The following is a 10034-nucleotide window of genomic DNA, read 5'->3' as shown; positions in this document are numbered from 1 at the left end:
CCACTGCCAAGCAGCTGACTAAAAACTAAAATTGTCCAGGAGACCCAGAAAACTCTAAATGAGAGGCAAAGGCTACCCACGAGACCTTTGAAAACCAAAAGGCAAACTCTTCAGCACCAACTTATTCACTGAGAAATATGCAGGCAAAATTCTTAGTGGGGTGTTTTCAGGCACACTGACAACGGGGAGAACCTCTCACTACCTCTGAAGGTGAGATAATGAGTCAGCACAGGGCACTGGAGACTCAGGGTGTATGAAGACTCCCCACACCTGGGCTTAATCACAGCCAATCAGTGCCACACACACACCTGATTGTAGTGAGTTGATTCTCTCACCACTCTCACAGAGCAAGATTGAGTGCCCTCACACCAAGTGTTTTCAGCCCAGTCATGATCTTTTCCTAACCCCAGACCAAGTGGTTTGAGAACCTAAACCCAACGAGATCATAATCACAGCGTTGTCACAACATAAAACTGAAAATTGAACATTGATAAATGTAAAGTTTCAACATATCTGTGGTTGGTAGAATTGTCAGCATTTATTCTGCCGATTGGGTTGATTCTTGAGCAGCAGCGATTCTCTCTCAGGTAGAAAATACCTGAGAAGCGGCAGCAGGAGGGCAGAGTCACAAAACTCGTTTGACCAGGAGCACAGAGTGAAGAAGCGGCACAGATAGGGCAGGTTTTTCTTCTCTAACCCCTCACTGCTCCCCAGACGGTGTGGGTGAAGGTCAGGGGTCATTGTCACTGTGTACCCAGTTCTGCAAACAGCTCATTAGTGAGTCGGCAGTCTCACAACAGACAGCACCCTTGGGAGCGGGGTCGCGTTGGTACCTGCTCCACGCCCCGTTTGTTTAGGGGTCTCTTTAGGGACTCTTTCATGCTTTTCTCTCTTCTGCTTCATGTTTAATTAATAATTAACTTATGTCAACTGCTTGTTTACCCACATGGGGCAACACAAAAAGAGATGAAATTGCAGCGATGCCATGCCAATGATAATTCACATTTATTGTTAGCTTGTTAGCCGAGCCCTTCTGGTCTTGTAATTACTGCCCTTTGGTTACAAAATGTCTTATTTATAGAACATACAGAAAATACTTTTGTGTTTTATTGATGGCAATAAATAGAAACAAAACACATAAAAACTTTAATTCAAGGTCACAATTCTTTCTTATTGCGAAAATTATAACATACGCCCAGTGGGTACTGCAGCTGTCGGAGCACCACGGCCTAATCTCACAATTTCCAGTCTCACATTCCCTGCATGGCTCTCAAATTGGAAAAATAGGTGTGAGTGTGATATTTCACAAGTCCTTGGACTGCTAACTAAGCTGTCAAACGGGTAAACTGCGCTCCATCTCGCTGACAACAATCCGCAAATGAGCTACAAGTAATTTGCTGTGATTATACCGGCAAATGAGTCACGTTGTGTGTTTCTTTTTTTTCCCCAAACAGCCAGTCTCTGACAGGAAGACAGAAAGGCTACCCGTCAAAGTCCTCACCTCCTCCTCATTTGGCTAATGCATTTGTTTGAAATCTGGGCGTTATTCGGCAATCATGACAATTACTGGTGAAATGAAGAGCGACAGGGGTCAAAGTCTGATGTCTTTATTACAGTTGTCTCCGATCACAGAAGGCACGGCTGTGGCGGGAGCACCGAGACTCACGGAGAGACTTGACAGTGCATAAATCTGTCTGTCTGAAGGTCAACAGAAGTGAAGAGGTTCCCCGACCCGGTGACCCACAGGTCCGACTTGACATCTCTATCTATAGCCTGTGCCCATGACAAAGGCACCGCTGACAGATGGAAAGAGAAAATAAAAGAGCAGGCTGCACTTCTGATGATCCGGTAGGTATCTTTTCTACCAGGATAACCACATGGTTAAATGTCGGTTCAAAAGTTTGATTCTTTTTGTGCTTATGATGAATAAATGTCGGATGTAAATGAGTTTCTCATTTTGTCGCAATATAATTACCTACAGTCTAAATTTTAAATGTAACGGTGGCAAGTAATCAAGTACATTAACTCCAGTACAATTTGAAGTACTTGTATGGGACTTGAGTATTTGCATTGTATTTTTACTGCTCTACAGTTGTTGGGAAATTAACTTCAAGGTGCACGATGTAATTTTTGGAAAAGAAATTCAGAAACTACAATATTGTAATAATACAAGCTCAGAAATATCTATTATTTTCTATAAGTGAATAAACAAGCTGTTCTCAGAGGAAAAATAAGGTCCCCAGAACAATGTTTGAGGCTAGAAAGGTGGCAGGGTCCGCCACATATAAACAAAGTAAAACAGTATGAAACTGTGTTGTCCTTTAAGGTCAGTTTGTTTATTCAGTTTATTCAGCTGTGAAAATGAAGAGAGTTTGTTTATTTAGTTTGTTTAGGCATAAAAAAAATAAAAAATCAGCCAATGAACTTCACTGTTATTATCTGCTAGGTTAAGTTACCAGTCACTTAGCCGATTAAGATTTTACATACAAAAAGTATAATGATATTATTATATCAGATGCATTGCTATTGGTTAAGATAGCCAGCGGTATAAACCATTATCAGTATCAGTTTCCTCATACAGCAGCGTAAAAAACAAAAAAATCATGTTTCATGTTAAAACTTGATAACTTATTGTTACATTTTATGTTGTTAAATGATAACTTATATTGTTGTAACACGAAATCTTTCAAGTTATAATGTGATAATATAAAGTGAAAACATCTTCTTAGAATATGAAAGGTTTTATGTTACATGCATAACATAACATATAACAAGACCCTCTTTACCTCTAATGGAGCATTTTCACACTGTGATATTGTTACTTTAAATTAAGCAAAGGATCTGAATACTTTTAACTCAACACATACCATAGTTTTTTTATCGCTATCATGATATAAGAACGAGAATATGTGTTGATATTCATATTTAATCACAATATGGAGAATATACTGTATGTAAAATACAACATTGAATTCACAACTGATTTTGTAAGTTTTAAATCATAACTGACTTGTTGGATGATTCAGCTGAATGATAATACTGAATTATCACCCAGCTTGTTACAAAAAATCCTTGTAAAACATAAAAAGACATACTAACTGAAGTATTAATGGACCTGGTACCTGAAGTTTCTGTTCTAAGAAATCACAGGTGAGCAGGTCATTCCCTGGCCCACTGGACAACATCTCCTCACCCTCTGCAGCCATATTTGAGAAAATTGTTGATTAAGTGCAGCCACACTAAAAGCAGAAAGTGTCCTCTGACGTGTCGGGGTATTATTTTGCCCGCACATGCTTCTGGCTCCGGCCCCCGTGCCTCTGATGGCTTTAATTGACTGTCTCCGCTGTGATTAATGGTCACATGTTAAACATGCACATCGTGGACATTCTTACACAGATGCGGAAGGCAATTTGAGGGAGAGGGGGCATCTCTGGAGAAGCACTTATCTCTGACTGTGAGCTCAGCATTTGGGATGCGATGGGGAGAGAGGAGCACTGCTCTGGTCTGCAGGCCCCAGAGCCGACCTACGCTGCATCGCAGTGACATTGAGGATATTTAAAGAAATGGCCTCCCCCCACTGGGCCTCAGACAATGGGCTCTGGTAGTGAGGAAATTCATGGCTGAGGCATGCTAAAAGGTTGGAAAACAGAGGCAGGGGTTGTGGTTTTGTCAGACTTTGAAGCTCTCTGCAAGAAAAAGGAAGCATTAGTACTATTTTTGCCAGAAATAATCCTCAAGTACCTAGAAATAAATGTGAAATATGACACTAAAACCTGAATATTTCACCTCACAAGCTACATTTTCTGTCCATGAAAATCCTTAGACACTATCAAGTTACACATGTGATCCCAGTCCTGTGATCCCTCTCCACCCTCCTTCTGGTCACGGCTGCAGATTACAAAGCTTGCCACTGATCTAGGCTTTAAGGAACTAAGGGATTCACCACAGTGACAGTGTTTACACAGTGGGGTCCACATGGCAGGGCTCTGTATGGAAGCTCAGGCCAGCATCAATCAACCCAGCACCAGGCAGCCACCAGCCATCAGGACCAACCACTGTTCCGACTGATTATCGGGGTTGCTTTTACATCATTAGCCCAACCCCCTGCCCTTTCTACCCCACCTCCTGATGACCAACAAGGCTTGGCAGGCAACTGCTGAAATGTCTTGGCCAACGCAAATCAAGGACCCACCATTACCTGGAGCCACAAAAACACCAAACAATTTGACCCTGCTCGCCGAGGGGCAGCCGAGGCAACGTGCAGAGAAGAGAAAATGCAACAAAAGACAAAGCCCTTGAATGAGAGAGGTCAGTATTGGAGCATGTGATTGAGCTAATTGAAATCAACATCCATGATTGGGCACGTAGGCTAGGGCACTTGGCAGCGCGTCTCATGCCAACATCAGTCACCGTTCACGCTGCCCTGCCGGCAGTGAGGGCGGCCTGCTGAGGAGTGGCAGGGGTCGCATGCCTGTCATGAGTGCACAGAGCGAGGGGATCATAGACGAGCTTCTGTAGCGTCACTGCTGCATGGGCGCTCCTTCACAAGGACATTGAAGATATGGATCGGAGGGAGCTCCGAGCCTTCACCCCGAGTCTGGACCTGACTGGGTCTAGAGCACTCTCACCTCCCAGCAGGCTGCCTATGGGCCAGTGTTAATGGTGGCTGCTCCACAGAGCCACGCCAGCCCCCACACTCCCCCAGCAACTCTGGCACCACACTGGCCCAGGGCTGCACACATTAATGCTACACTAATTAGCAAAGGAGCTGACCAACCAATTATGCACAGTTCAGTCAAGATTCAGAGGTTAAAGGGTCTCCTAATGCTGCATCACACACTTCAAAATGATCTAAATGTACAGTCCAAATGAGCCAGCTGTGGGGGTCACACGCTGTATCCCAAACCTAGCATCCACACCCAAACAAGATGCAGTTTCAGCTCCACTAGTACAAACAAACACCAGACAACTGATACACGGGAGCTGTGAGCTGGGAGATCATGTTTAACATTCACAGGTTATGTTTAGGCTGGACGGAGAAAATTGTAAATTACATAAATTGCACAACAAAAGCTAAGTTGCCAGCAGCAACCTCCTGGTAGGAGAGACTCTCTGTGCTAAAGCATAATATGATCTCACATTTAATACAAATTATTAAGTGTAAACAAGCCAGTAATCATCTGAACGAGATATTCTATTAGTGTGATGTGATGATTACGCTGAGTTTCCTCGTCTGCAGACAGAATACACAGGCTTCTGTTAGGGGCTGTGTTGTTAAGGGTATGTCAACGTAACCTGAAGAAAAGGACATCAGCTTCATTCATCGGTCATTGCTTTATTTAAGGTACCAAAAAAAAATACAGTGACCCATTTCTGCCACATGCTTTTGTCAGGGGTTGTTACACACCAACACTATGAGCCCAAACACTGCAGCATATTGCACTGACAACATGTGACAGAAGACGGGCCTTTGTTTGAATTCACTGAACGACAACTGACCAATCCCAGTCACAATACACTTTGGTGATGCAAGAAATTACGCAAACACTGGCCAATAACCGGAGATTATAACTGTATCATTTCATGTGTGCATCAAAAAAAGCACAAAGGCCATTTGGATGCTATTGTACAGTAATGCCTTACACAGACCTTCCATTGGGATTTATCCAAAAATAAAGTCGTATTGAATCTTTTAAGCTAAAATCAATAAGATTTCAGTTTTTTTTTTGTTTTGGCAAAACCTGTGTTTAATGGTAGAAATGCTAACAACACCACAATGACAGCCTGCAATCCATCCATTCAAGACGACATGTTTATTGATCACTTGGGGGCTGCACTACTCCGTGTCAGACATATAACATACCCAGACAATAGCCCCATTCTTCAGCTCCTTCAGATCACCTTGTTACTTACAGAACATGCAATGTGCTCATGCTTCAGCTCATGTCTTTGGATTTTTTTCATGTACGTGCAATGCGTCATTTCCTGTGAATCCTCTGTGAAAGAACAAGCAAATTTCAATCCAGTGTGCAAATGGCGGACCCCGCCACTGCATGAAAAACTACTACACTGACAGGTGAATAAATGCCAGTCATAGATAGTATAGAATAGAATAGGATAGAAAGGCACTCAGTAGAGCTCATACCTCCGCCAAGGATGAAAGAAACCCCTTTAATTCAATCATGTCTGATACAGTATCAAATAAAACTTATCTAAAGCTGCAATATGTAAGAATTTTAGTTGAAAACACATTTAGTTGAAAATGATGAATAGACTGTGAACAGTTTTTTTCTAACCAGTCAGCCTCCAAAGCTCCTGTGCATGTAGAGTAAACACCAAAACTCCCCTGGTGCTCAGAGCTCCCAGTTCGACTAACCGAGCTAACTAGCTGACAGCAGCCAAAATTAGCAGCAGTTAGCGGTTACCTTGGTCATATGCTGCCCCCTGTTTGTTTGGAGTAAGGCCAATTCTTACATCTTGCACCATTAAATCCACTAGATCCAGATTTTTATTTGGATCTGCATGAAATACAACTCACTCATACATTCCAGCGACCTAAATATGTTTTTTTTTCTCCATCAAGATTTGAGGAAAATGTAAAAAAAAAAAAAAAAAAAAAACATTCAGATCCACACTAAACGTCAGTGGGGTCTATTCTGGGCTGAGACCCATCCTCCATCCAAGTTTTGTGGAAATCCGCTCAGTAGCTTTTGTGTAATCCCGCTGACAAACCAACAAACAGACACAGGTCAAAACATAATGTCCTTAGCGAAGGTAACACAACAAACACAGAAGAAGATTTATGTTAAATTCTTTACAATCTATGCAAATAAATGAACCTTAACTTACTTTCTTGTGGCATTAACTGCTGTTAAAGGCCTTCATATACTTGTAACCATGATGGATGGTGATAACAGAAGCAAGCGATATGCTTGTTACAGAGCAGTGTCATCAAACTTTGCATCTGGCACTGGTAACCAAGGGGAAAGCTGAACAATTTCTGAAATCTACCCACAGCCCAATTAGCAGGGATGTTTAAAAGACCAGACTTGTGACCAGAAGGTTGGAATCCCAGCTGGGACGCTGCTGTGTATCTAAGGTACTTAACCCGAATTGCCTCAGTAAATATCCAGCTGTATTAACAGATATAGGACATACAATGGCAACACACTTACCCTTCATATGGGATTTAATAGGCAACATGAGCACACTGTCAGTTTTGCAGCTTTCTGCAAATAAACTTCAATAACTTTGCACAAATGAAAAGTTTGCTGTCATAAAAGCGGCAACAGCAGAAGGCTATGTATTATCCCAGAGGCGGTCATTACTGTGCCTTTGTCCTAACGGGATCCACAGTTCACTCTATTGGACTGCAGTCATTTGTATTCTGTTCACACGGCACTGATCATCTGCCACCATCTGCATAGTTTTACTGCCTGTGATCATGGTGCTGTTCTGAGGGGCTGTCATTATGCTTTACGGCATTGTTAAAGCCTGCCTGGGTGCAGCATCAAGAAGAAATGGCTCATTCAAACATGGCTCTCCCCCTCTGCCTCTCTCCGTATACGTCTCGATCAAGGGTTACAAAATGCACCTCTTCTGCGCGCAAGAGCCTAAAGACAAAAACTGACCAACATTTTGCAAAGTGATACGCAGAGCCACTGAGGCGAGCCCGGACTTAAAAGGTCTACATTTTTCAGATCTGTTAGCAGCAGAGACACAACGGACACACACATAAAACACCCCCTCAGACAGCAGTACAGTCATGCAGCTGCTTATGTATATTGTAAATTGCTTCAATGTAAAATATATCAAGCCGTGGGTTATGATATGTAATACCATATTACCTATTCAATGCAGATAACTCATGTGTTTTAGTATGCTATGAAAACAAAAATATAGAACTTCTTTGAATAATGACTTTCCAGTGATTTAATGCTGAAGTCTACTTCCTTTTGAGAGTCCCAGGTGCGAGCACTTTGCATATTGTTGTGAATAACATCCGTTTGTGTGATGGGGGAGAACCTAGCGTTGCCCCTTTGGCTATGTAAAGCAGTCCTTTAGTGTGAATCACATAGCCGGAGGTTACCGCTTCAAATGCTTGAAGTTCGAGGCAAATCAAAGGCCTGATGTAAATGTAATTATTCAAAAGACAGTCAACGATTTTGTCGAGGTGGGTGTTCATCCAGCTAAACAGTTTAAATTCATCTCATCTGGAGCTGTGCTTTTAATAGTTTGAATCAAGTTATTATTTTGACACGAGTAATGTAATGCTTATAGATGACGTGCAAGCTTCTTACTTTACAAGAGAGACTAGAGATGCTGTGCAGGTGTGCTCTGGAAACAGGATGGATTTCTTTCAATAAAATGTTCCTCATCATAATTCTGTGTAGTTGGCTTTTTTACATAATTCCAGTTACAAATTGAAAACTAATATTCATTTTTCAAGAGTCTTTTGTCTGCAGCTGTTACTTAAACGTACTAAAAGGGAACTTGTGACTGGTTATGAAACAATCTCAATTTAAAACTAATAACTCTTCATGACCTACATAAGCAAACAAGACCATCAGCAAGAAGACTGGCTATTTATATATAGTTATAGTTATTCTTAATGTCTGTCGCCAGGTTGGATGATGACTTATCTGGGTTGGATCAGTTATAAAATTGGTACTATTTTTGACGGCAGAGTGCTGAGGAGCCTCACAGGCAGAGGAGTGAAGCTGCTGTGTCGTCTGGTGGTATGGCACCCAAACACGGGTTATTTTGTTTCACCGTCGTCATGGTTGCCTGTCCACAGACAATGCTAAAATCAACTAAATATGAAAGCTCCTTGTCATGGCTTCAATAATCATCTGCTTTTCAAGGCTGTCACTTTATACCAAATCCGAACTACCTAGTTCAACTATACCTACCACTATCAGTCAAGGCTTTGCTTTTCTCTTTGCTAACACAAATGGACAAAGCTAGCGAGCCGTGCTTCTTCAAGAAATAGCATCAACATCCAACATCACAACAAAACAACTTTCCAAATAGCCACATAGAGTAATACAGAATCTACCAGCTCATAATTAGAAGTACATTTTGAATTAAAAGAATCACGCATTGTACCTTTTTTAAAAACAAGAAAATAAAAAGTGAATTACTGAGCAGTAAAACTCATCCTTGTTCAATTTAATACACTCAGTTGTATTGTTGGTAGAGCTTTACTTGATATTGCAGCATTGAGCACATTAATGAAACAATAGATAAGATCCAATCCTGGGTTTCTTACCTTTTGTTACTCATTTTAAGTCCCCAGATTATCATAAAAGTTGTCAATCTTTCATTTTAATTTGAAAACAGCATATTAAAGTTTCCTGGCCGATGGACATCAACAATTTAAACTTTGAATCATATTGAAATATATGAGAAGCATATCTTTTCATTAAAATCAAAAACATTTCTTGCCACCTAATCTGTACAGCCTAGCTGCCAACATAAAATATTATAGACGTGTCTACAAAATCTGTCATATCACATTCACAATACATGTTAATACCTGACATGTATGTTGGGTTGGTAAGCCAGCGACCACAGTTCAAGACTGCGTTCAAACATTTGTGTGACATGACATGATTGTGGCAACAAAATAGAAATATTTTGTCGGAAAGTCGAAAAATCTTGTTTGTGGCAACAAAACCGGCTGTTATTAACGAGACCTCAGGACATCTCCAGCCATGGACAGGTTTTTATATCAGTTATCTTGAGCCAAAACACGATGTTTTCTGGCTTTTGTGCCTAAACCTAACCAGAGGGTAATCATAACATTGTTAAAATTGAGCCTAAAGAAACGTAAAGTTGCAGATAAAGACACATTTATTCTGGCAATTGGGTTGATCTGTATATCAAGTAAGCCCAATGTTAAATAAACATATTGATTCTGCAGCATGTTGAAGTAGTATCTGTATTATGCACTCTTCTTTATTATCTTTGAAAGGTGCTAATTTGACTGAAAAAGTATCAGCAAGATAAAGTCAGACTTTGAAGGAATTTGT

Source organism: Pagrus major, chromosome 11 (assembly GCF_040436345.1).
Source record: "Pagrus major chromosome 11, Pma_NU_1.0".
Taxonomy (NCBI): Eukaryota; Metazoa; Chordata; class Actinopteri; order Spariformes; family Sparidae; genus Pagrus; species Pagrus major.
This window is presented reverse-complemented; position numbering follows the sequence as displayed.